Genomic DNA, 25,398 nt, shown 5'->3' on the forward strand with positions numbered 1-25,398 from the left:
AATCACTTTTAATGACATTTTGAATTATCTGGCAGCATACTTCCTATGGTTAAAACATGTTACAGATACCATTTAATCCACTTTAGTTATTGAAGAAAAAAAATTCAACCCCAAGAACTACATTCCATGATTCAGAGGGAAAAACTGTGACAGTGCACCATGACCACTTTCATTTCATCCAGACTTCCGTTCTGTACTTATAAACAAGATGACCCTTCCACACTTGTCAGACAAACACTAACTGTTATCAGCCACAAACTCACTGTGGAAGACTCACATGACCAAAGAAGCACACACAACATCTGAACTTAAAAGAGAAAATATATATGTAACATTACAATGTATGTTTTTAAAAGGCTTGAACAAAAATATTTTTGTTAACGCATCTTTCACAGAATGATATGGCTTCTATGTACTATATTCTTTAGAAACCAATGATGTAACTTCATTTTGTTCTTCTGAAGATGCTGAAAAGCCATTTCTGGGAAAACATCTTGAAAGAGAGAAAAATTCTGTGACTACCAGAAAGTTAAGGGAAGGGGCTTTTTAGATCATATTTATTCCCAGTTAATTTTGGATAAGGACAGTTAATTTGAGCATTGTTCTTAATTTTAATGTATTGGTAACTCACTGTGTCATGGTGCTTGAAGCTGAAGTATTATTCTCTAATTGTTCTAATTGTACTTTAAATTCTCAGTGTGGAAGGTTGCATTGCAGCTGCTTTGCTAATTGGATAAAGGGTTTCTTTTCAGTTTTGTGAATTTCTGGAAGGCTTGAGGAGCAGCTTTTGGGTGTGATTTCCATAAATGTCCCAAACAAGTTATTTTTCTATCTCTGCACACCAAATTTCACATATTTAGGAATATGTAATGGTTGTCTTTCAACTTTGTCCATTCCAAAGCTGGAGTTCTGCCCTTGTGTATGAATTAAGAGGTGATACTCAGCAGAACTGAGCCACAGGTGACCATTTTAACCTGACCTAACAGATATGCCACACATACCTAACCACTCACTACAATGCAGTTTGCAGGGTAATTAAGCTAAATTCAAATATGTTGAATGAGGCAGGAACATATGCAAGTGTTTAGATTGCACCTTAGGAGGTCAGAAGTGGCTGTATACACAGCACTTGGCACTGTGGTATCTTGCGTGGCTGCTGCAGGATGATGGGTGGACAAAGAGACCTGGCATACAAGCAGATGAAACTGGCTTGCACTGTCCTTTTTCTACCCCTTTGCAGTGCACAGGCCTGGACATGGATGTGCTTTGCCTGGGAGTTACCCCCTCCAGGCATAGCAACTGCAAGCTTTCCTGGAACAGCAACCTGAACAAGGTGAAAGTGGTAGATGTCAGCTGAAACAAACACTGCTGTCAGAAGAAACAAGACTGCCAGAACTCTAGCACTGAAATCTATCACAAAGAATGGGTTTTTCTGGGAGAGAATGTGTCATTGGCAAAGGACATGAATCTATTACAGGTGATTATATTTACAGAATGTAAATTTTTATAATAGCCCAAATCTCTGGCTATCAAGAATAGAAAGACAGCTAAAGAACTAAAGTAGCTCTACATTTTTTCCACTCAGGTAATTATTCATTGATAACAAGCACATTTTCTCCTTACCAAAATTTAATAGCAGCTTTCAATGATTTTACAGGTAGCATAATCCTAATTTAGATGTGATAGCTCAACAATATTTATCTTTTTTTTATTTCTTGAATGACTCCATATTTAAATAAAGAAAACCTTTTGAACTCTAGCTTTCTCGCTTGAAAGGATGACACCATTTTAACCATTTTCTTGCTCTTAATTATTTTTATAACTATAACACCCATTAAGACTTACTGCCAGAAAATTCTGCAAAAAGTGAACAGAAAAATTGTTTTGCACCAGGGTGATTCTCAGTCAATAGAAGAGCAAGTTATTTACTGTTCTGATACGTACACTATAGGCTGCCCAACCTCCATTTACCTGTATTGATCCTTTTAGATGATTAAGGCTGATTTTAATATGTATTGAAATTTCAATTTCAGCAGTCATTTGTCGCTGTGGGACACGTGAAAGCACAACGCGGACCACCTGTTGCTTGCAAGGTAAAAAAGGGACGTTTATTATCTGACTCTGTCTTTTATACCTTCCCAAGGGTGACATTGGATTGGAGAGTGAATGGGCCACCTCTCCAAAGACATTGGACAAACCACTAGTATATCAAGTGTTCTCCACCCCCATAAAAGAATGTAAACAATATGTTGTTTACAGAAATTGTGTGGGAAAGTTCTCCAAAGGAATGTAAACTCAGAAGGCTTTAGGAAGTCTTAAGAATCAGGGTGACAGTCATTGGTGCTCCCCAGATGTAATTCTCCCCATACATGAGGAGTATATCCTCATTTTTAGCAAGTATTTTCCTTGTATTTTTACTTGATCTTCTAGAGAATCTGAGTGAGGAATAAAATTAAAGAGAATAAATCAATAGTTCAGGTATGTCAATGAAAAATGAAATATCAGTCTGAATAGTACATAGATACTGACATGGATTTCTGAAGTCAAAAAGTCACTTTCAGAAGTATAGTTTAAACACTGCTTCCAAACATACAAATCAACTCAATTGCACAGAAGCTGTAAAATACCTAAGAGCTCAATATTTTTAGGTGACTTAAGTGGTTAAAAGCCTACATGTCATTGAAATTCAGTGGTTTCTAAACACCTGCATCATTTCTAGATTTGAAATTTGGGCTAAAAATCACATAGAAAATTCAAAGTATTTCACCCATTGCCACTCCAGAACAACAACTTTTTGGAGAGTAGGATCCCCCATAACTGCAGGTTTTAAGAATTTTTTGAGCTCTCTGGATTTGTTTGGGGGATTTTTTTGTTGTTTTGGGGAATTTTTTGGTAATTGGCAACAATTTTCTGAAATCTATCTTAAATCTTTCTGAAATCTATGTCTGAATACAGAATAGTTTTAAAAGTATTAATGCTGCCTTCTCCCTCCTGCCCTCTATTTGCACAGCAGCTGCAGAAGGCAGGGCCATTGGAGAGAATCTAAATGTTTATCTTTACTTCTGTGTGCCATTGGAGAGAATCTAAATGTTTATCTTTACTTCTGTGTTAGAAAATGGAAATATCCCATAACTTTGTTTCCAATGTTATTTTGTGGGGCCTTTTAAACAAAACAAACAAAACCCACAAACAAAACAAAACCACAATAAAAGTGGCATGCACACACATGTCAGGAATTGAATAACACTGATTTTTATATTACCTTTTATTTCAAATTGGTAACCTCTATTTAGTTTCTAATCTTCTTCAAGCTCATGAAATTCTTCAAGCCTTTTAGTATGGAAGGCCAAGTACACTATGAATAAAACTGGCACCAAAAATGCTCAGAACCATCTATTATTCTGCATCTGGCTCTCACTGACAAAATATTATCAGGGAAAAGAAGAGAGAGAGAATATGCTTCATTAATTCCATGTGTTCAGAGTTTTACCAGTTTTACCAATCAAAAGTAAAAATTGCAGGCTTCACTTACTCACATGGGCTAAAATGTCTCACAGTTATAATAATGACAACAACAACAATAATAATAATAATATAGAATTATAAAATATACATGGAGCAGATAACTGTTACTTCTTTGTGCTGTGGACAATCTTTCTGACAACATTGCTAAATGAAGATTACCTGAAGGTTTCCTCTGTTTCTGAAAACCACACATCAAATAAATAAATGCAAGTGCCTCTTTCTTGATGTCCCAACATTTCATGTGTCCACAGTGCAAAAATTTTATGTAAAAGCTCTCAGATATCAGGAATACAACAGTAATTCAACAGAAAACATTGCCTCAGGCATGTGTGTGGGGCATTTATGGGAATTGAACATTTGCAAATAAGTATGTACAGACACAGGAATGGCTAATGTGGACTACCATCTCCAAGGACATTCTAGTGCATTTTTTTCTGACCACTAGATGACTGTAACCATTATGCAGTTCTCATAAACTGAGCAGAAATAACAGAAAATCTTAAACTGACTTTTAACTGTTTAGTCTACAGTTATGCAGAGAATCAAGTATCACAAAGAATGACAGAGAATACAAATTTATACTTGGGAAAAAATCATTCAATCTAATTTTAAAAATCTTGTATTGTTTGTATCAAATCTTTATTATCCCTTTTCATGAAATTAAGGACAAAAAAATGAGGAAAAAGTGTCAAAAGGAAAAGGAGGAAACAAAAAATAACATGGAGAGTGTTTATTGCAAGAATTTTTTCACATAATCAAGTAGTCCAAATTAATTTTGTTTAAAAGAAAGAAAAGTTTAGGACTGAAAAAAGAAATCAAACCTAAGGAAAATGTATATTGAAGGTGACTGGGAAAGAAGGCTATTCTTGAAATTGCATACACAAAAGGCTTTTATATTCCATATTTCTTCCTGTTTATTCCTGCTGTATTCAAAGACTTCTTTGGCATCAATCTCTTGCACCAGGAGAAAATTTTCTGCAGAAAAAGTTGCTTTTCTGCCACAAAAGACTGGTGCTTCAGTTAACCAGCAAAGACAAACGATCTGTAGGCACTGATCCATATTTTGGCTTCATTATCTTTAATTGTAGGTGCTAACTTCCTCTTTTTCTTAAATGACAAAAAAGCCAGGTCGCAAGGAGCAAGGTATTACATTTTTTGCAAAACTTAGTATCTAGGTGGTACCTGGTATGAACTAAGGAAGATTCCCGGCAGAGCTCTGTTCTCCTTATACTGATTCATCTCTATACAGATACATGACTTGGGAGCAAATGTCGTAATTTCATTTTGCTTTGTTTTCAGACAATATCAGGCAATGAGCAGGAGGGGCAACCTGTGGAGTAGTTAGTGGGTGTGCATGACCCGCCTAACTGTGCTTGATTGGTACTCTTTGATGTAGATTGAGTGGAACATGAATTATAATCATTAGGCGTGACAGCACTCTCTGGTGTGTCAGAAACTATAGTGACACAAACAACCTCTGAAGGGCTGGAGAAAGCCATGCTTTCATCCCTGAAAAAACAGATCAGGATTTTAGATGGTTAGATAGTTACTGTAAAATTTTACAAAGCCTCTTTAAAAAAAAATAGACCAATGCATTTCTTTAAAAGTTTACTATAGTCTGATTTAAAATGAAGGATTAATGGTTTATGTACCAGAGAGTAGCTAAAGTTTAGAAAGAGAACCATGCTCTTAATAGTTTCCTTTGTCTAAGTGACAGTTCATTACCCCAGTGAAATCTGCATGACCTCCTCCTAACCAGGACATTACAACCTCCTAACCACAAAAAGAGTCAAACCCAATATTCTGTGGTCATATGGCTGTAAGCAGTTGACTTACTGGACAGGAAGAAGATGGCTGGCATGGTGCACATGTCATCCAGCTGCTTACTCGTGCTGCCTATCATAGCTTCTATGCACGCTGTGCTGGAAAATGCTGTATGTGATGCTTGTCCTTGGAATGACTCCTCTAAATGGTTCCCCTTTTGTTACAAGGAGCAGGAGGGAGGGATATTCTTCTCTTCTTCTCCTGTCTTTTAAACAGAGCTCATCTTCAAAAGTTTAACAATAGGAGCTAAATTAGTGAAAATGATGTATCAGTAAAACTGGGAGAGCGCCTTGAAGAGTTAGTAAGGAAAAGAGCAAAGTTTAAAAAAATTACTTGAACTTAGGTGCTAGATTTATTATTATTAGGGGAAATATGTCAGAATAATTAAAAATTACTTAATTAGAATATATATAAGAAGATTTGCATTTCTTTTGTGCTTCCACAGTTGCTGGATAAAGTGTTGCAGCATATCTGTTTTCTCTGTGGCATTGCAAGTACAGATTGTGCATATGAACAACTGAGGCTGATTTATCAAATCTCTACATTCATATGCTGTAAAAATTGTGTTATCAATTCAAGATGTTTTCCTTGGAGTCATTCCTGTTACCAAAAATAAAATAAACAAATAAAATATTAAAAATCATTAATGTGAGATGAATAGGCTCCTCTGCACGGTTGGGGTGTAGTGAGGCAGAGATCTCTGAAGCTTGCTCTTGGGGAGAGAGGTTTATTCAAAGATTTAGGAATGCCCGAGCCTCGTGCTCTCAGGCGTAGCACGTGGCCGGGCTTAGGAGGACGGGGGAGGGGAGAGAGAAACTGAGGGTTTAGGAGAGGGGAAGCCCCAGAGGGGGAGGAAGTCCAAGAGAGGAGGAGAGGGCCAAGAGAGGGAGGAAAGGGCCAAGAGAGGGAGGAAGTCCTAGAGACCGCACGGCCGCTTGGAGCCCCCTAATCAGGGGCTCCTAGGTGGGCTGGGACAAGGCATGGGCCAATGGGGTTACAGACCCCGATGCTTCAGGGGCAGGTACAGAGGTGCGGGATGAGCCACAATCTTTTGGGGGGTGGGATGGAACAGTCCATTTCACTCCAGGATTCATCCAAGGGTAGAAGTGACATTCGGCTAGCTAAGATAACAATCATATCTATCTATCCTCTGCAACACATTAAAAATCAGTAAACAGTAATAGTATATATGAAGACTGATAAAAGAAAATATGCAATTTGTTAAAGTAGGTCTATGGGTCTACTAAAATTCCCCAAGTGCCTCAAATTGCTACTACAGACATATTTGTGAGGAATGAAAATAATATATCTGATATTAAATCTTTAATGTTGTGATACAGACAGTGCAAGCTGATGCTTTTCCAAGTTGAAAGACTTGTTTGTATGGCATTGAGGGTTAGCAACAGGACATGGTATCTGATTAAGTTCCCATGACTACAGCTCAGCCTTTATGTGGATGCATGCATGTGGGGCATCATTTAATGATGCGACCTCTGAAATAAGCAGATGGAGACTATGACACAAAAAGTTCACAGCTGTTGAACTAGAATCCGTGAGCAACTGTTCTTTCTGCAGAACAGACACCTCATGGCTGTTTCACTCCCTTTCCAAACAAAGACTTAGTACCAGCTGAATACTGACAAACTCACAAGACCTAAGAAACTCATGTGCTGCAAGGAGCCTTGAACAAAGCAGCTGACTTTTGAAGAAGCCCTATACTATTAGGACAGCTATTAGGCCTTAACATGAGCCCAGGGAGGCTACAAATCAGACAAACTTGTTCAGAAAAGTGATTATAGAGGAGTTGCTGCAGGGAATTAGAAATGCTATGGATTTAGCACAAAGCACTAAGCTCAGTGCATGCTTGTTTTTCTCACTTAGGTTTTTTGTTTGGCCCAAAGACAGTTAAAATGATATGCCATGAGTTTGCAAAAAGAGATATATAGATATTTGAACAAAGATAGAGCATTCTAGTTCTATAGTATTCTTAGACATATTACATCAGGTACAACACCATCAACATATGATTTTGATATTGCTGGTTTTATTATGAGATTTTGATTTAAATCCTCCCACACAAGTCTGGCGTTGGCTAGAACATGATCTTTGCCTTAGACTTTTGATGCAAAGTAGCACTGATCCTTTTCTGATGAAGTGAATAAAATGGTAGAGAGACTTGGGTGATGAAAGCCTGTTCTTAAAGGTTTGGAGACTATGATTATTGCAGTTGTATGTGTAGGCATAAGACCATCTTGTAATCATTAAAAACAAACAATAAAAACCAAAGACACCTAGAAGGTCTTTTTTTATCTGGCATTAAAGATGACTAGAAGACAAAATAGTGATAGTGAATTATGTGATTTCCTATAATTGTCTGAAACCTCTTGGTATTTAGAAAGTGGAATTCAGGAGTCAAAAGGAAATGACTAAGACATTTATTAGGAGTCATAGTGAAGGTAAAAAGGAATCTGGCAATGAGACAGTGGTAGACAGACTTCTAGAAGGACCTGATTCCCTGTTTTATTTTCTTACTACTGATGTTCACAAGTTTTGATGAGATTGTTTTGGTTTGCATCCATTCAAGCATCAAAAGAATCAGATATCTGGAACACTGATGGAAAAAAAGAGCCTTAGGTGAACAATACTGACCTAGTTTCTGACCATAGAGTAGTATTACACTAAAATAAGCTTTTTCTGTTAAGATTCTTTGGTTTAAGTGCTTTGAAATTGATGCCATATAAATCTGTCTTTGTTAAAAATTTATTAACTTGGTGCAACTACTTCTTTCCAGAAAGGGCTATTTATATCAATTAAGATTTCTAATTATAATTTTGATGGAAACAAGAGGATATAAAAATTCCCTGAGTGTTATGTTGGCTCTAGTATTACTTCTTTACTTTCTATCTTTTATAAACTTAATAAGTGAGCTAGTAGCATTATGATTTGAGTTTGTACTGCTTTACCCTGGGTAGCTGTTATCTCTGTGTTTATTGATGGAATAAATTATTTGATTGAAAATATAGTTGTTAGTACAGAATTTATTTGTGTGAAGAGCTGTGGCATTCACTGAACTTGGCTAATGACACTGCATGAACAGTATCACACATCACAGTTTAGACTATAGGCAGCTCTTTTCATAATAATTAATATCACCAACTCATTTCTAATTTTGTCTTAACAATAGCAAAGGTAAATCAGGGGGTTTGCTGGACTGGTTCAGAGTCCTCTGAATTTTGAAGAGGTAGTCATGTTATCAAGATTTCTGCATGATGTTTTGTGTGCTTTGTGCAATATCTAGCTTCAGTGGCATCTCCAAAACTTTTTGATTTTGCGGAAATCCTGGAAGATTGAAGTGCCAGTGGAGATGTTCCCTGTTCTGATGCATTGTCGTGCCAATCTTGGTGCTGTCCTGAGTGATGAAAAGGGTTTGACTCAAAATCCCACACCAAGCCTGAATGAAGACTTAGTAGGTCTTGGCATACATAGCCTAAGCAAGGTTCCACACTGGAATAATTTGCTTAGACTTTATGTCTATTTAGAAAGTTGCAGTAAAAAGAGTTTGCATGATTTTTCTCCAGATTAGAGTCAAGAGCAGTTTTTGTGGCCAAGCATGCTCTCAATATGCAAAATCCTACGAATCGAATAAATAAAGGTCAATATTCCAAACTAGGTTAAAACTTTTGGATATATGAATCTTAATTATTTCATTCTCTAGAAGTTCAACTAAACGTGCTCCTTCAAATGCTCCTCTTGATTTGAAGCAATCTGAAGAAGATGATAGATGAAAGTCAAGAATTTCTTAGTATGTGTCGTAAGCTGCTATTCTAAATAAATTAGTGTGCTATTGCAGGCTCCAAAAGCAACACAAGGTCACAAGGAATATTGGATGCAGCACAGGAACCTAAACCAGCAAATGTATTACAGTCTAGGCACCCTTGAGAGACTTTCTGAAGGGTACTGACACTTTGATGAGTCTGGAAAAATCTCTATGTTCTTTTTATTATACACTTTTCAGTAATTTCAGTAATTGAGTCACTTATCTACTTCATACTCAGGCTCCAATTATAATTGTATTACTCTAATTTATTTTGAGTGAAATATATTACTTATGTACTGCTTCTACCTGACACAGATAAAAAAAAAAAATTAAGTATCCAAGTCAACATGCCTGCTGTCCATTATAGTATTTTCAGTTATTTTCTTGTTTTGTTAAAGATCCTGTCTCAGGGACTGTTATATTTAATGTTAGTATAACATGACTGACCCAGAAATAGAAACAGACTGTCCAAATTCAGGAGTATTTTTTGAGACCTCTGATTGAATCTGTAGGGGAAAGTGGGATTTTAAATGGATGAAAATATTAACTATGTAATAGAAAATGCTTATCAATATTTGTATTTTACATAATTTACATAAATTGACAAAATTAAAGTTAATGTAGTACAATTTTCTTGAAAAGGAAAATCTGCTAGTGGCGAACTAATTCCTAATACGGCGCACAGATTTACAGTGTTCCATGTATAAGGGCAAGGTATAACTGAGGTGAATAGAGAACTTTACCAAATGTCAGACTTCTGAAAAATGTGATATGAAAATCCTCAAATGATCTCATGTGGACAGCTCAAAAGGTCTAAATACTGACTAAAGTACAGGCCAAAACATCTGAATATTCATTGTCAAATGAGAGCATGGTGCTTGTGACCAGAGAAGTTGAATTGATGTTTGAATGTGATCTCATTGCATTTGAAATAATTCATATCAAAGAAGCCATGGAAAACTTAAGAAAACATAATATTAAGGATCAGCTTGACATATTCCTTCCCAAATTTGGAATTAAAAAGGGTTTCGTTAGCACAAGTTAATTTTTGCAGAAAATTCATAGAATTTTCTACATAGAAAAAGTGATCCGGTATTTCAACTGTAAAACACAAAATTTGGTTCACCATAAACAGCAGTGGAAAACCAGTCTCACTAATCATTGTCTAGAAAATGTTTTAAATCAGGAACAAAAAAAATATGAAATATTTTTCTATGCTCTAGATGAAACATGAACATATACAGAGGGAATCAAAATTAAGTTTACTTTTTACTCTGTTAATTCATTATAGAGATTTTTGGTTGGGTGGGTATGTGAGTGGTTGGTTGGTTTGTTTTTTTGGTTTTGGTGGGGGTTTTTCTTTATTCAGTCTGGTTTGGTTTGCCTTTTTGTTTTTTGGTTTTTGGAGGGTTTTTTGTTTGTTTGTTGATGTTTAATATAAACATTTTAGTGGATTAAAACAGGGTCTAAATAGCATGATAAAGTGTTCCTTCACAGTAATTTATTATTGAGTAACTTGACTGAAGGGCATGCTGTTATCCTGAGGGACCTAAACAAGTTCCAGAAGTGCACTTACGGGAACCTTATGAGATTTAATAAGCCCGAGTTCAAGGTGCTGTACTTAAATCAAGCTAAACCTCAGTAGCAGCACAGGCTGGGGATGAACAGAGGGAGAGCAGCCCTGAGAGAAGGACTTGGGGGTGCTGGTGGGTGAGAGGCTGGACATGACCCAGCCATGAGCACTCCCAGCCCAGAAAGCCAAAAGTGTCCTGGGCTGCATCCAAAGTAGCGTGGGCAGCAGGGGAGGGAGGGGATTCTGCCCCTCTGCTTTGCTCTGGTGAGGGCCCACCTGGAACTGCATCCAGCTGTGTTGTCTTGGCACAGGAAGGACACGGACCTGTTGGAGTGAGTCCAGAGGAGAGGTACAAAAGTGATTTGAGGTCTGGAGCACCTCTCATATGACAAAGGACTGAGAGAGTTACAGTTTTCCAGCCTAGAGACAAGAAGGCTCCAAAGAGACCTTACTACAATCTTCCAATACCTAAAAGAGGCTTTTAAGAAAAATGAAGTGGGCAGCCTTTTTAGCAGGGTGTGCAACAACAGGACAAAGGGTAATAGTTTTAAACTGAATGAGCCTAGATCAGATTAAGTATCAGAAAATATTTATGGTCACATTTGTGAAATCATGAAAGAGGCTGTCCAGCAAAGTGGTAGATACCCAGCCCCTGGAAACATTCAAGATCAGGTTGGATGCAGCTCTGAGCAACTTAATCTATTTGAAGATGTCCCTGCTTATGACAGGGGATTTGGATTAAATGTGCATTGAGGTCCCTTGCAATCCCCATAATGCTGGAAGTCTATGATTCTATGCTTGTTCTGAAGTTAGTTTGCTCTGAGCATCACTTTTTCCCTCCCTACATACTTAGCATATAGGTTTATATCCTTGATCACCACTACCGATGACAAAAATTAAGATGCTAAAAGCTTTTGTTTTACTAGCTAATTTTATTACCTGCATGATACATCAGAAAGTGCCAATGAAAAGCCTTATTTCCACTGCAGGTGGCTACAAGGTGCTAGAAAGGCAAAGGATTCTTGTATGGCAGAATTTTTGACAGGAAAAAGGATTTTTTAAATTATAAAATCATTATTTCTGCCTCCATGTCTCTATAGTTTGACAAAATAACATAGCACTGAATGTCAAGCCCTTTGTGGTTTAAAGTGGTTTAAAACAACATAAGCTCATGTTTCTAAAATTATAGCTAAATAAAAGGATCTGAAAATTTTGCAAAACACTTCTCCCTATCTTTGTACAAAGCCAGCACTAAATCCAGTGTCTGTGGTAAAATTATAAAACTGCTGCTGTTCTTTCCAAGGGGTCTCAGACACATCTGTAACAAAACAGCTGTATGCCACACTTAACTAGGAGCCTTTTCTGGCCATGACAACATGAGTTGTTTGTGGAGGACAAGAAAAAAGGAAGCTTATACTCTCCCTCGCATTTTGGTGACTTCAGTACAAGCTGTAGCTCCCAGTACTAGGATTTTCAACATGCACCAAATTTCCTCCTTTTATTGAAGAAATGGGGTACACATCCTTCTATTTCTACATATTCCTTTACTTTCATAAGGGATTCATCTGTTCAAGGACAGCAGATATTGGCTTTCTGTGGTTGTCAGGTAGCTTATCTTGCCTGAAACACTATTTAGCCTAGATATATCTCCTTGTTGTAGCATTGTCAAATAAAACAAATAGAAGAACCTACTTAACACAGAAGAACAAAAATCCAACCTAATACTTCATAGCTTGCGAGTATGGCCTATTTGTTCCTTGTGGTTCCATACATAGAGGTTTCATGTTTAGCCAACTGATCATTTCCGAACTCTGTTCTTAGACTTAACTGGAAAATTGAGTGTAGTTTTTCTATCAGAACATAAATAAAATAGTTAAACTGTATCTTTTGATACTAGCTTTCTTTGATGCCTACATTTTTGAACTGTTTTTCACTACAAATAAATAATCTGTGCTCCCTTTCATTATGCAGAAATTAGGGGGCATATTCCAAAGAGGCAGCTGCTATGGATTCTGTCTCCACTGGCCCTGAGTAGTAATAAGGATGGAAACAACTGCCTAGTAGCAAAGTATAAGATTGGGTGGAATAGGCACTTGTGGTTATTCTCATTATTTTTAAGGTGACTCTGCAGAGTCTCTTTGCCTTAGAATGAACAGATGCACAATTTAAAATGTGATTTTAATCTAAGACATTGAGGGGCTTGTGCCAGCAATGCTTACTAATGACAAACACAGGCAAGTGCTGCTGAGATTTCCAGATCGTTTCCCGTGAACGCCGATAGCATAGCTGTGGTTTAAGCCTGGTCTCCCTAGACTCCCTGTGGCTGATTCCTTGTCACTCAACTTTGTAAAAAACAAACAAAACTGATTAGGTTAGGTATTTTATTATTTAATGAGTAAATGTGTATTTGTGACTGAAAGAGGTAGATATCTGAATCATATATTTTCATTGTAAGCTTCCCCTGTAATACTCCTTACTGACTGCAAAACACATTAACAGTTGACACTATTGCAAGTCATAGCAAATAACTATGTATTTATACTGCTGATTTGTCTCATATAATGCTTCCCCAGTTGAACTAACAAGAAGAACTTAAATTAGTAGAAAAGAGACAAAACATGTTCATTTTGTCTGTGTTAAGCAGTGGCTTCTAGTCAGTATTGTCAAACCCCAAAATGTCTACCTGATTTGCTTACTTGAAAGCTAGATGAAAGTTTAATTCAGAAATATAAAAAGAAAAAAATGAGGAAGAAAGAAAGAGAAAAAGAAGGCTCCGGGAGATTTCACTAGGACTAAACCACAAAAAAATTTGAGGTGTGTAGAATATTTGTTCCTACCACTGCATAGAAACATTTTTCATACCTTTAAAATGTCAACCTGCATTTTTAAACTAAAATTGAATGTAACTTTTTAAGATTATTAAATGCTTTGTTGCCCCACATTTTGGTTTTAGTAACTAGGATCACAATCTGAAATATGAAAATAGAGTAAAGAAGTTACAGAATATATGACAGAACAATTTTAAGTCTAAGGAACATTCAGATTCAAAGTTACCTTTAAACTTCAGGATGTGCTTGTTTAAAAGAAAAAACATATACTTAAACTCTTACCTCAGACTTTGGAATCAATAACCACTCAGGTTTCAGAATTATTTATCCCTGGCAGGTCACACATAATTTAATTATCTTAGTGTAAGATATAGGTGTCATTCATACGTCTCATTCATTTCCTCTATAGACGTGGTGCAATGAGGCACAGAACTGCTTAGCAGGAAGTACATATTGCAGCAGAATTTATGGTAATTTTGGATTTGGTTAGTGCTTCCCTCAGATTAAAAGGAATTCATAGATCTGCAATGTAACTGTGATTCCTTTCTAAAAAAATAAAATGGGGGAAAAGATTAAATTGAAAATAGTGTAGTGAAATAGCCAAGTTGGGATATAGTACTCTATCTGCATTTTCCAAACACACCTTCCAAGCAGTATCTTACAACCTGACTTCAACAGTCTTCTCCCTTTTTGTCTACAGGCCCTGGGTGTTGTAGTTTATTTTCTTGTCTGCTTTACAGCAGCTCCATGTTCCAGCTGCTCCAGAACAAATGCAGGCAGCACATTTTTAAGCTATTATAGAGAGCACATTTTATAAGGTGTTACCACAGTAAGTCTGAATATTGCATTTTAAACTATTTTTTTTATAGACTGATAAATTATGCATGTATTAACTCAGTTAACTCCATTAACATTGTAGCACAAAACTAATGGAACAACTGAATTATTGATAAGCCACTTTGACATAATGAAATTATAGTTAGGAGAAATGCAACTTTGGTATACAAATTCGTAGTTCTGAATCTTGATTTTCAGTGTGCAAGATGTCTTTGCATATGAAACTTCCAAAGCTGAAACAATTGTGGTCAGTGCAAGAAGGGAGGAAAAAAGTCCCTGTAGGAATAGCATTGGTGATTCAATAGGTGGCACTCTTATCAACTGAATGATTCAGCTTAGTGCAAAATATTGAAGGGCTCATTTTTCAGCAAAGATATAAACTAGCAATTCCAGATGACTCCTGATATTTACAGCTCATTACAATTTGAAGGTATTGCTACAGATAAAATCATGTATCACCTGGACTTCCATGCTGCGCTTTTTGGTTAATACTGTTCCAGTCAGTGGACAGTTCTACAGTGCAGTGGGAACAATTGTATGGCCCTGAAGATGCTTCAGCTGTGGATGAAACAGGTCCCAAGCACAGCCTGTGATTTAGTACAGGCTAGCAAGTAGGCCCAATAACAACTTTGCATGAAACTATATTGATCTGGAGAGAAAGCTGATTGCAGATCAGGTGTGATCCAGAAGACAAGCCTTCACCCTGTTCCATTTGCTGGCTGAGACACAGTTCACCAGGAGAGTTTTATAATACAGTTGAATTCAGCACCATGCTCCACATCATTGCTCAGTGTAGGACATTCCAAAGAACAGCTGCAAGCAGCCTTTCCAGAGAAATGCAAAAGCAGCTACTCTGAGAACTGCACTGTATCTCACAGAATATAAGACTATGCATATTCGTCAGGAAAATATTATTAAACTTGCATTCTAGAAATGCTGATTCATCTTTAAAGTAATTGAATTCAAGCTCTCTGTACAATTGGTGCCATCTCTGTTTAAATCTATTTATGGTATTTCATACCAGGTGCCATCACATACTATTTTTCCTGCAAGATGCAAGTCATGTCCTTATCCAGTTCAGGATCCTTCAGCTTTTTCTGAGTACAAGCCCAAAATCCAAATTATTTTCTGGTTAATGAGTTTCTTCTTAGATATCTCCTACCATAGAAGATCAGAATGCTGCTGTATTTACATCCCCCATACAGAAACAGATATTCTCAAGGGCATTTTCCTTATATTTATGTTGCATCAGTGCTAATGTTGTAGCCTTTTTGCTGAATGTCATTATAACATGTTGTCTGCAGGACAAGATCTATTTTCCATCATGAGCCCTTAGAAAAGTTATTGAGTTTGATTCTTTAAATGTTTTAAATAATTTTAGTAGCTGTCAGTTTATGCAGCTACGGGGAAAGATAGGAAGATGAAAGCAAAAAAATGCAGACAGTTAATCTGGAAGCAAAAAGCCATATTCTCCTCTGCTCTCTACTTTACACAGTGATTTACCGGTGGTGGCCAATGTAGATTTAGAAGCTGGTAGTATTTTATGATCACTGTGCAAACCCTCCTCAGAAGAAGGGACTTTGAATAAAGTCAGTATAAGTCACTGAGGATGCAGTTTCAGAGCTGCATTAGGCAGTCACTGCAGAGTCATTAAAAACATGGTGTTCCCCTTCTTTCCTTGCTCACCACTGCACTACTGACTACTGTTAGAGAGGGAGTCTGGATCATGGAGCTGGGCTGCATTAGTGTTCTTCCAATTTCATACTGCCTAGTAGCCTTGGCTTTGTAAACACTGGGAAGCAGCAGAGCAGAGTGAAGGTGGAAAGAAAAGTGTGACGAATATCTTCTGCTCATGTTTCCCTTACCAACATTTTTATTATCTCAGGTGCTGATTGGCAGTGGAAACTCAGCCTTACTGACATACTGTTCTCAAATTAATGCTGTTATTAATGAAAAGTAGTGACTGTGGCTACTGTTAACACAACAGAAACAGGATGTGACAAAGTCTTTGCTAGACAAAAGAAGAATCAGGGTAAAATGAAGGCAGAAAATTTAATAGCTCATCTACTTCATGTCGAGCTCTTGTGTATCTCACTGTACTGCTGCTGCTGCACAAGTAATTGGACTGAAAAATACTATCTCCGGTCCAGTGCACAAAACATGATAGTGTGGGCTGAGAAGTAAAATGAGAGAGCTACAGTCAGCACTCCTTGGTTTTTGGTAGGATGAAGGAAACATTACAAACCTTTCTTGCAACATGAAGGTCATGATATTGAAAAGAAACTGATTACAATGCCAATTGTAACCTTGGAAATATTTTTCAATATGAACATTGCAGCTCTTTATTGTGCATTTACATCTCTGTCTGTCAGAATCCAAAGAAATTTATTTGTGTCTCTGAACATAAAATTTCCAAATACAATTTGATTCTGGAAGAGCTTAAAAAATTTGAGGAAAGAGATTATAGTGCAATCCAATCAAATGAGTACTGAACTAAAAGAAAGCATATCCAGTAAGATTTATTTCCAGGGAAAATAAATAGGTATCAAAAGACATACTGACACCAGAGAAGTATTAATGCCTGGGAAAAGACTACATATCTCACTGTCATTTACCAAAAAAAAAAAAAAAAAGATATTTAATTCATCTTAATGAATTAAGTAACAGTAAATTAATGATGATTCCCAAACTCAATAACCATCACATAAAAGGACATTTTAAAGAAGTAAAGAAGTATTCTGTATTAGAATTAAGAGAACCTGTCGCAATGAAGTATGAATTATGTCAAACATGCACTAAAGAATGGTGAATGAGGTTACAGGAAAGTCAGATGCAAAGTGAAGTTTCTGAAAAGTGAGTGAGTGTTAGACTGAATACTTAAAGTACATATGTCAACAAGAAGTTTTGTTTCCAGTACTGACAGGAAAAATGCTGTCTTAGATAATTTTCAGAGGAGCTCAGCACCAAGGATCTTCTGAAGAAGTCATTTTGACAACATCCACTGTAAAAGTAAATTGATGGCCACTGGATTTTTAAAGTTACATCTGGTCCCTATCAGCTCACTCTTACAATGAAATAAACTTTAATTCCCCAGTAAAAAAACAAATAAACAAACAACCAAAACACAAAACAAAATCCATACAGAAATCTTTGATTAATTTGCTTTTGCAGAAGGACAGTTGTCAAAAATGCTTTGTACAGCTGTTTGCTATTTCAAGTCTGTTTTAGTAAGTCATCACTAAGTTCCATAAGACATAAGGTGAAGTTATTCAGAGTTCAGAATTAAAAGTTTTTTGAATCTCATTTACTGAATCTCTTGGCACTGCAGGCTCTTGAGGAAGAATACCTACCATACAGACTCTTCAAAGGCAAGCTTATAGCTCTGACCTTATACTAAAGGGTTTTCTTTGACCAGCAGTCTCTTCTTCAGCATTTAACCATTTTTATAAATCCAGTGTCAAGGGTTTTTTTTCTCATACAAATTTGTTTTTCATTGAAAAATTATTTTATCTTTGCACTATTTTCTTCCTTATTAACAACTTGCATAAAGTAGCAAATAATTTGCATTTCTACTCAAAAAACACAAGGACATTAACAATATCTACCCAAGAATATCACAATATTTTTGCTTCAGAATTAGGCTGGAGGCTCACAAGGATGAGGCTATCTGTTTATTCACAAAACTTTCAGTTTAAGTGCCAGGCCCACCAGGAAATGTTGAACAGAAGAGCAAAAGAGCAGGAGTCACTTAATAGGTGTAAATACTTGTAAATGTACAACTGGCACATATCACTTTTTTTTTCCCTCTTTTTTCAGGATGCAGAGTGTTTAAGACTTCCAGGACACTTTCCAACCATCTGGATTCTGCACTCCAGTTTATATTTGCAGTAACTTAGATTCTCACATAATTCCCTCCAGGTTTCTGCTGTCTTTGAGGAATTTTTTCTCATGGAGGACTAGTAAGAGCATGGACCTCATCTGTTAGGTAAATACAAAAAACCCTAAGTATTTCACTGGGAAATCCCAAATGTGTTTTGTGTCAGTCACAGTAAAATTTCTAACAAAAGCTCTTATGTTACAAGTGCTCTAGCTATTTAATTGATAGAGATCAGTAAGATGTTTTGACAGATTTAGATTCATAACAACATCATTGCCTGGTGCACAGAGGAGGACCTTCAGATCTAGCAAAAGGCACAGAGAGGGAACATCTGTCAAGACAGGCTCTAACCTGCAAAACAGAAGCAAACTTTTCACAACAGCCAGTAAGGAAGAATAAATGTAGAGATCCTCATATAATATCCAGGAGTATCCCCAGCCAGGGGACAATGTACAAATCATGAATGGGACGGGACTGCTGAGGAACACATCTCAAACTGTTTATTTTCCAGCATCAGTCTCATTACATGGTTATGACAATGGGTGATGCCTGCAGCTCACATTCCTGGCACCTGACCAAGAACTTAGTGTTCCAACTTACTTTTAAAGTTTTTTGACCAAACACAAAAAGCAAAAGCATATTGACAAAAGTTCTATCCAACCACTATAAGCACAGGTAGCTTTGGTTAAAATAATGCTTTATTATTTTGAATAAAATACTTGCTTGTATGCCTGACAATACAATGCACAGAGCTCCATTATTAAGCTTAGAACTTCCTAATATCTCGTTAGATATACTTTTCTGTAACTTAGGGAGTTATTCTAGTTAAGCATTAATACACAGACCATTGTTCTATTTGTGCTTACTTTCTACTTATATAATTTTTCTGCTTGTTATAAATGAGGTCCCATATGTCCAATTTCATAAACCACAATATTAAAATTTAGCAGCAATTTTAATTGAGGTATAAAATAATAATACAATCAAATATAATGAAGTGGTTGCAAAGAGTTATTTGGCAGTGGTTTGGATAAAGCTTAAGCAAAACTGATCGACCTGGGTATAGGGACGGCTTCCCACCCTGCCTCATGTACAAAAGACACAAGGATCCAAACACAACTTATATACTGTATGCTAATACCTATTCATCAATATTTTCCTGTAAATCTCCTCCTATTCAGATTCTTAAAATCTACATCACTCTACTGCACGGCGTATGTTCCCACTGTTGCTAAGGGGTCTTTTGGCTCTTTGGGGGTCTTCTTGGAGGAAGGCCAACAGTCTTGCTTGCTGCCCTCTGGATAACCTGGTAGGTAGTGCATGCGCATTAAGCTTTGTGTTATGTAAGTAAACATTATGTTCCAATTAAACTTTATTTATTTCACAGATAATACCACTATTTTAGATTCCCTGTCTGGAATTGTCCCAATGTGATTCTTCTCAAGGTCGGTCCTGCTGTGGGAGTTGTCTTAACTTCGTTTTGATGCCAGTTTTGGTTTGGGAATCTTCCTTCTTTGTCTATCCCGAGGCCACATCCAATTTCCTACATCCTGTTTCTCCCACGTATCGTCTATGAAAACCTATCTGTAACACTAATCACGTATACTTTTCCAATTACTTTCTCAAAATATTAATATAATTTTAGTTTTGTTAGGACGAATCACATCCATTTTTCACATGCTGACAAATATTATGGCTACTGCTTAGCTCTAATTACAGTTCTGCTGTCTCTGAGGCCTGCCTTTTGCAGCTTTCCCAAAACCTTCTGATTCTAAGGATGCCCACAAGGGAGTAATTCTTCTCATCATAAGAACCCTCTTTAAGAGCAGGAGTCCAGCTCTCTGATCCCTGACTTCTCTTGCCTTTTCTGCTTCTGTCCTTTCTCATCTCTTCCATGAGCTACTCCTTCACAATATAGAAATTGCAAAGTCATAAGACTTTGATGAATCAATTTGTTTATTACTGATGCCATTTGGTTTTTGCCTGTTGTGGTTTGACATGGGAAAAAGAATCTTCTCGGAAGGAAGAGGTCAGTTTGGATATTGACACTTGGAGTGACCAATTGAGGGCGGACACACCTCTGAGAACACAAAGGGGTTAAAAGCAGAATTCCCAGGGGAACTCGCTCTCTTTGGTTCCGCTCAGCCGCAGTGCAGCCTCTCCCCTGCCCGGCCGTTGGCTGGGTGGGGAGGGGAAGGCCCATGGGCTGACTGAGGTAGTCCCAAGGGTGGAGGGACTGGAACCGGGCTGGCCCCTGCAGATGGAAGGGTGGAGAAATTTGGGATATCGCTGTTTCCCCCTCAGAGTCGAGAGAGAGAGAGAGAGAGTAAGAGAGAAAGAGACAGCAACGGTGCCAGCACTACACCACGGGGAAGGAGAAGACTGGCGGGGGGGGTGAAGGAATGAAGGAAGGTTCCCAGCCATGGGAGCCAGAGATCCGGACAGAGAGCTATCCAGGGAGTCGGGCCTTTTAACCCTTCCTTGAGAAATGAAAGCTTTGTGAAATTTTATTCCTCCTCAGTTTGAAAGAGAGGAAAAGAGACATCTTGGGAAGTTAAGGAAAGAAGACTGGGGGGAAAGATAATGGAGTGGCTTTTGGCTGGACTTTTTCTTGTTAGCCATAGTCTGAACCAATTTTCTTCTCCAAGAGAGAATATTTTAGGAGGATGCCGGTGAGCCAAGAGACCTGCTTCAGCAGCTAAGAAAAGACAAGAATGGAGCGAACAGAGAAAAAGTTGGGGAGGTTTGTGGTGGTGCCCCTTGTCTTCAGAGAATTAGAAGAGAAGATCTCTGTTCTTGCACTCTCAGCACCAGGGGAGAAAGAAAATGGGGGGGGACTGTGGTCCCAAAAAATGAAAAACTGAACTGTTGTTTTTTCCCCTCTTGGCAGAGCATCCTTGAAAGGAAAAATCCTAAAAGCAGTCTGTCCATCCCTGCATTGGTAGTGAGAGCACTGTGCATGGAAAGGAGAGTGTCACCATGGCAAACTCTTTCTCTGGGTGGTGCCATGTGTGACATGGAAACACAAGACGTAGCAGCTGTGTTTCCTGGGGGTCTGTGGTGCAAGGAGGACTCCTCTCTCCCCTGATGGACTTAGGATTGATTATATTGAAGGATGAATACTTGATTAAGGGTCCAAATGTGTCTCACTGTGGTTTGTTGGAGTTGGGTGGTGGGAGAAGGAATGTTTTGAAAGGTTTTCATTTTGGATTTATATGTGTGTTTTCCTTTCTTTTTTCCCCTTTATAGTAGTATGGTAGTAGTAGCTTAATAAAGTTTTTTTTTTACTTGTTATTAAGCTTGGGCCTGCTTTGCTCTGTTCTCGATCACATCTCATAGCATTCAATTGAGAGGTTGCATTTTCTTGGGGGCACTGGCATTGTGCAAGTGTCAAACCATGACATTGCCTTTTTACTTTAGTACGTTGTCTGTATTCTTCACATGTATATTTGTAGCTCTGTAGCCTACTGTACTAGTGGCTAGTTTTCCCAGTACTTTTCCATAGCCTTTCCCTAGGCAGAAAGACAAAAGAAATTCCAGGGCTCCAAGCCCTGGGAGGTGCAAGGCCCCTCTGCTGTCCTGGTTCTTCCTGGGAACCAAGGCCTACAACAACTCTTCGGGATCATGGACAAAGCCCAGCTAGTGCAGAGAGGGGAGACTCCAAAGAAGGGCTTGACCTTGGGGTGGGGGGAGTGGGAATTAGATCACCACTTGTCCTGCTTTTTATTATGCTAATTTCCTAAAATCTATAAAAATGCACTCATCCTTGGGAAGGTGGGCATTTGTTGACATCTTTCCATAACTGTCCCTGAAGGTCTTCAAATAGAGATCCACTCTTATATTACTGCCTTACTAAAATTATCTTGAGTTTCATTTCCAGGTTGGGAAAAAAGCAACATTAAAAAGTCACTGAAATTTATTGCTTTCTTCTTTATCCTTATTTCTTTTTTAAGTAGTGTAAAAGAATTTAGGAAATTTTTTTGGCTGATACTTTAAAAGTCATTTATTGAAATAATATTCTCCTTTTGCTCCTCCTTTTAGGTCAAAGTGAGTATTGTGGATCCAATAGTAATCTCATTTTTCCTCAAAGAAAAAGATACCATGAGATTTTCTTGGAGAGGTACCTTTCAAAAAAAAAGAAAAAAAAAAGAAAAAAAAAGATATTTTTTCCAATTTTTAATAAAATATCAGCATTTCTGTGAGCATGCTTTGTTAATTCCAGCACAGTTTCATTCCTCATTGGTGCAGCAATATCTCACTGGAAATAACATTAAGTCATATGAGATTATTCAAATGTCACTACAAAGGATAGGATAGGACACCTATTCAGATGTCACAGCAAAGGATTTAATTTACATTCCTCTGTTCTGTAATCCTCAATTATGATGTGCAGCTCAAGACACACTTCTATCACTTAATATTTGGTCCCTAAGAGTACATGGATGCACTGGAAAGTGTTTTCTGACTGCAGCAGTGGTTGTGATGTTGTGTTCTGACCTCTTCACATCTGCTGAAGATGCTTCCACCTGTTAGAGGGAAGAGTATTTTCTTTCCCAGAAGAAAAGAGCCTGCAAACTCACTGCTGAGCTCCTAGCACTGCATCTGAACTCACCCCATGGCTGCAGGGTGGTGAAGCTCCTCCATCTGTGAAGCAAACACAGTCAAGGAGTGATTTCCTTCATTTTCCTGGAAAAGTAGTTCACCTTTTGGAGGGTAGATGTCCTTTTTTCTTATCTTTCGGACAAATGTCTGTTGTTTGACAGGAAACTCAAGAAAATCACCCTGTGCCCTGAATTTAACTGTGGTATGAGAAACAACTTTATAATCTTAAATCTGGAAGTACAGTCCTACTCCATCTTTTGCCCTTGATTAGATTAGAGCAAACAAGAAGTGCCTCCTCTTTTGTAGCATGCCTAGACAGTTTCAGCAGCTACAGAAGAGATACAAAAGGTTAAAATAATATTTTTTTCTTACCCAGGTCCCCTGAAACTGCTGCTTGTAGCACTTCCCTGGTATCACCTGGATGTATTTTCACCCCCAAGGTGTTTTTTTTTCAAGTTCCAAGAATGATGTACAAATTCTGTCTGCTTCTTGTATTCTGAAACACAAGGTAGTGAGTACAGAAAGATAACACAGTCCTTGAAAAATGTCAAACATAAATATTTTATGAGAAAATGGGGCTTACTTGCACTGCCCAAATATTTTTTTTTTTAAAGTTGATTTTGGTTTTGGCTGGGTTTGATGGAGCTTGGTAGGTCTTTTTGGTTTTTTGCCATTTAAAAACAGCATTTTTGACCTATGCCAGTAAATAGGTCTCAGAAGAACTTAAATAGGGGAAAAATAACAAAAATCTCATAGCATATTAATAAAGCTGAATAAATGCATGATGATAGGTAGTCCTAGCTGTTATCACTGAGAGACTGAGTGAGACTCCCATCCTGACAAAGCTTGACACTGAACAAACTAATATATTAAACAAAGATTTCTAGACAGCAGGGGAAAGAAGCACTGTTGAAAATGAAAATTAAAATACTGAAAAGAAGGGGCAGGACCATTTTATACTTTCTTTCCAGATGCCAAAAATGGGAGAGAAAACCTGGGAAATTGCTGAAAATTAAGGAAAATTAATGTTGCTGCATATACAGTCATGACCACCTTTAACCCTGCCTGCTAGGAGAGCGAGCTCTCTAAACACTTCTTCCACAAACTCTTGACAGATCAAATCTCTCATATAGCATCATTGCTTTTATTTTCACAATATAAAAAGGACAATATATTAAGACAGTCTAGAAAGTGATGCCACCGAGTGAAATCTTATCCTTACTGGGAAAATAAAATCTTGCATTATTTTCCACTTGTCCTAATTTTGGTTAGTATAGAGTTAATTTTCTTCCTAGCAACAGGTACAGTCCTGTGTTTTGGATTCAGTATGAGAATAATGTTGATAACACATCAATATTTTAGTTGTTGACAAGCAGTGCTTACGCTAAATGAAGGACTATTTAGTGTTCCATGCCCTGCCAACAAGTAGGCACAAGAAGTTGGGGAGCAGCTGACCTGAACAGGCCAAAGAAAGATCCCACATTATGCCCTGTATATAAGCTGGGGGAAATTGGCAGGAGCTGTAGATTGCTCCTTGGAGACCAGCTGTGCATTGGCCAGTGAATGGAGAAAAATTATATTGTGCACCACTCATTGTAGCTGACACCTCATGGAGCAGATTGAGTGATCCCAGTAATGTTTGCTTCCTCAAGCTTTGGCACACCATCCCTCTCCTGTCCCTGGTCAGCCTGGTTTTGTCCTTTTCCCCACTCTGTTCCCTTTTGCCTTTTGATGCAGCCCAGGATAAAATTTGATTTCTGGGCTGTGAGCGCACACTGCTGGATCACATCCAGCCTCTCATTCACCAGCAACCCCAAGTCTTCCTCATGGGGCTGCTCTTGATCTGTTAATCCCTTAGCCTGTGTTGCTATTGGGGGTTGCCCCAAACCAGGAGCAGCAGCTTCTGGATGCCATCCCATCCTTCAAGAGTGTGAACAGCACCACTCAGCTTGGAGTTGTCTGAAAATTTGCAGAGGGTGCTCTCAATCCCTTCATCTATGTTATTAATGAAGATATTAAATAACACCAGTTCCACTGTGGACCCCAAGGTACACTACTCGCCACAGATGTCCATCGAACATGAGCTGTTGCCCACTGAGCTGTGGGTATTTCTGTTGAATTTCAGCACATGGCATATCTCACAACTAATATCTGTCTACAAAAAAATAAAATTCCGAGAAGGGTCAAATATGTGTCAGCAAAATCAAGAATTCTTGCACATAGATAAGGGTTGCCATTGCAGCTCTGTCTGAAGATTGTGAGAACCCCGGCCTTATTCTGGGGTCCCATTTGGTGGTGAAATTCCTCCTCCAACCCGTGCTTCCAAAGAAAAACTCCGCAGCCTCTTGCTGTTCTGTCTCAAGGCAGTTTATTGTTAGTATCTAAAAGATTGTCTTCACGGGCTGTGGCTGCTTGGTCAGCAGCCTGGGCAGAGGCACACACACACCCTGATATCCTCTCTGTCTGCTGTCTTCTTCTTCTCTCCCTCCGCCCAGGGCTGCTGCTATCTTTTATA

This window comes from Lonchura striata, chromosome Z, assembly GCF_050655825.1.
Source record: "Lonchura striata isolate lonStrDom1 chromosome Z, ASM5065582v1, whole genome shotgun sequence".
Classification (NCBI taxonomy): domain Eukaryota; kingdom Metazoa; phylum Chordata; class Aves; order Passeriformes; family Estrildidae; genus Lonchura; species Lonchura striata.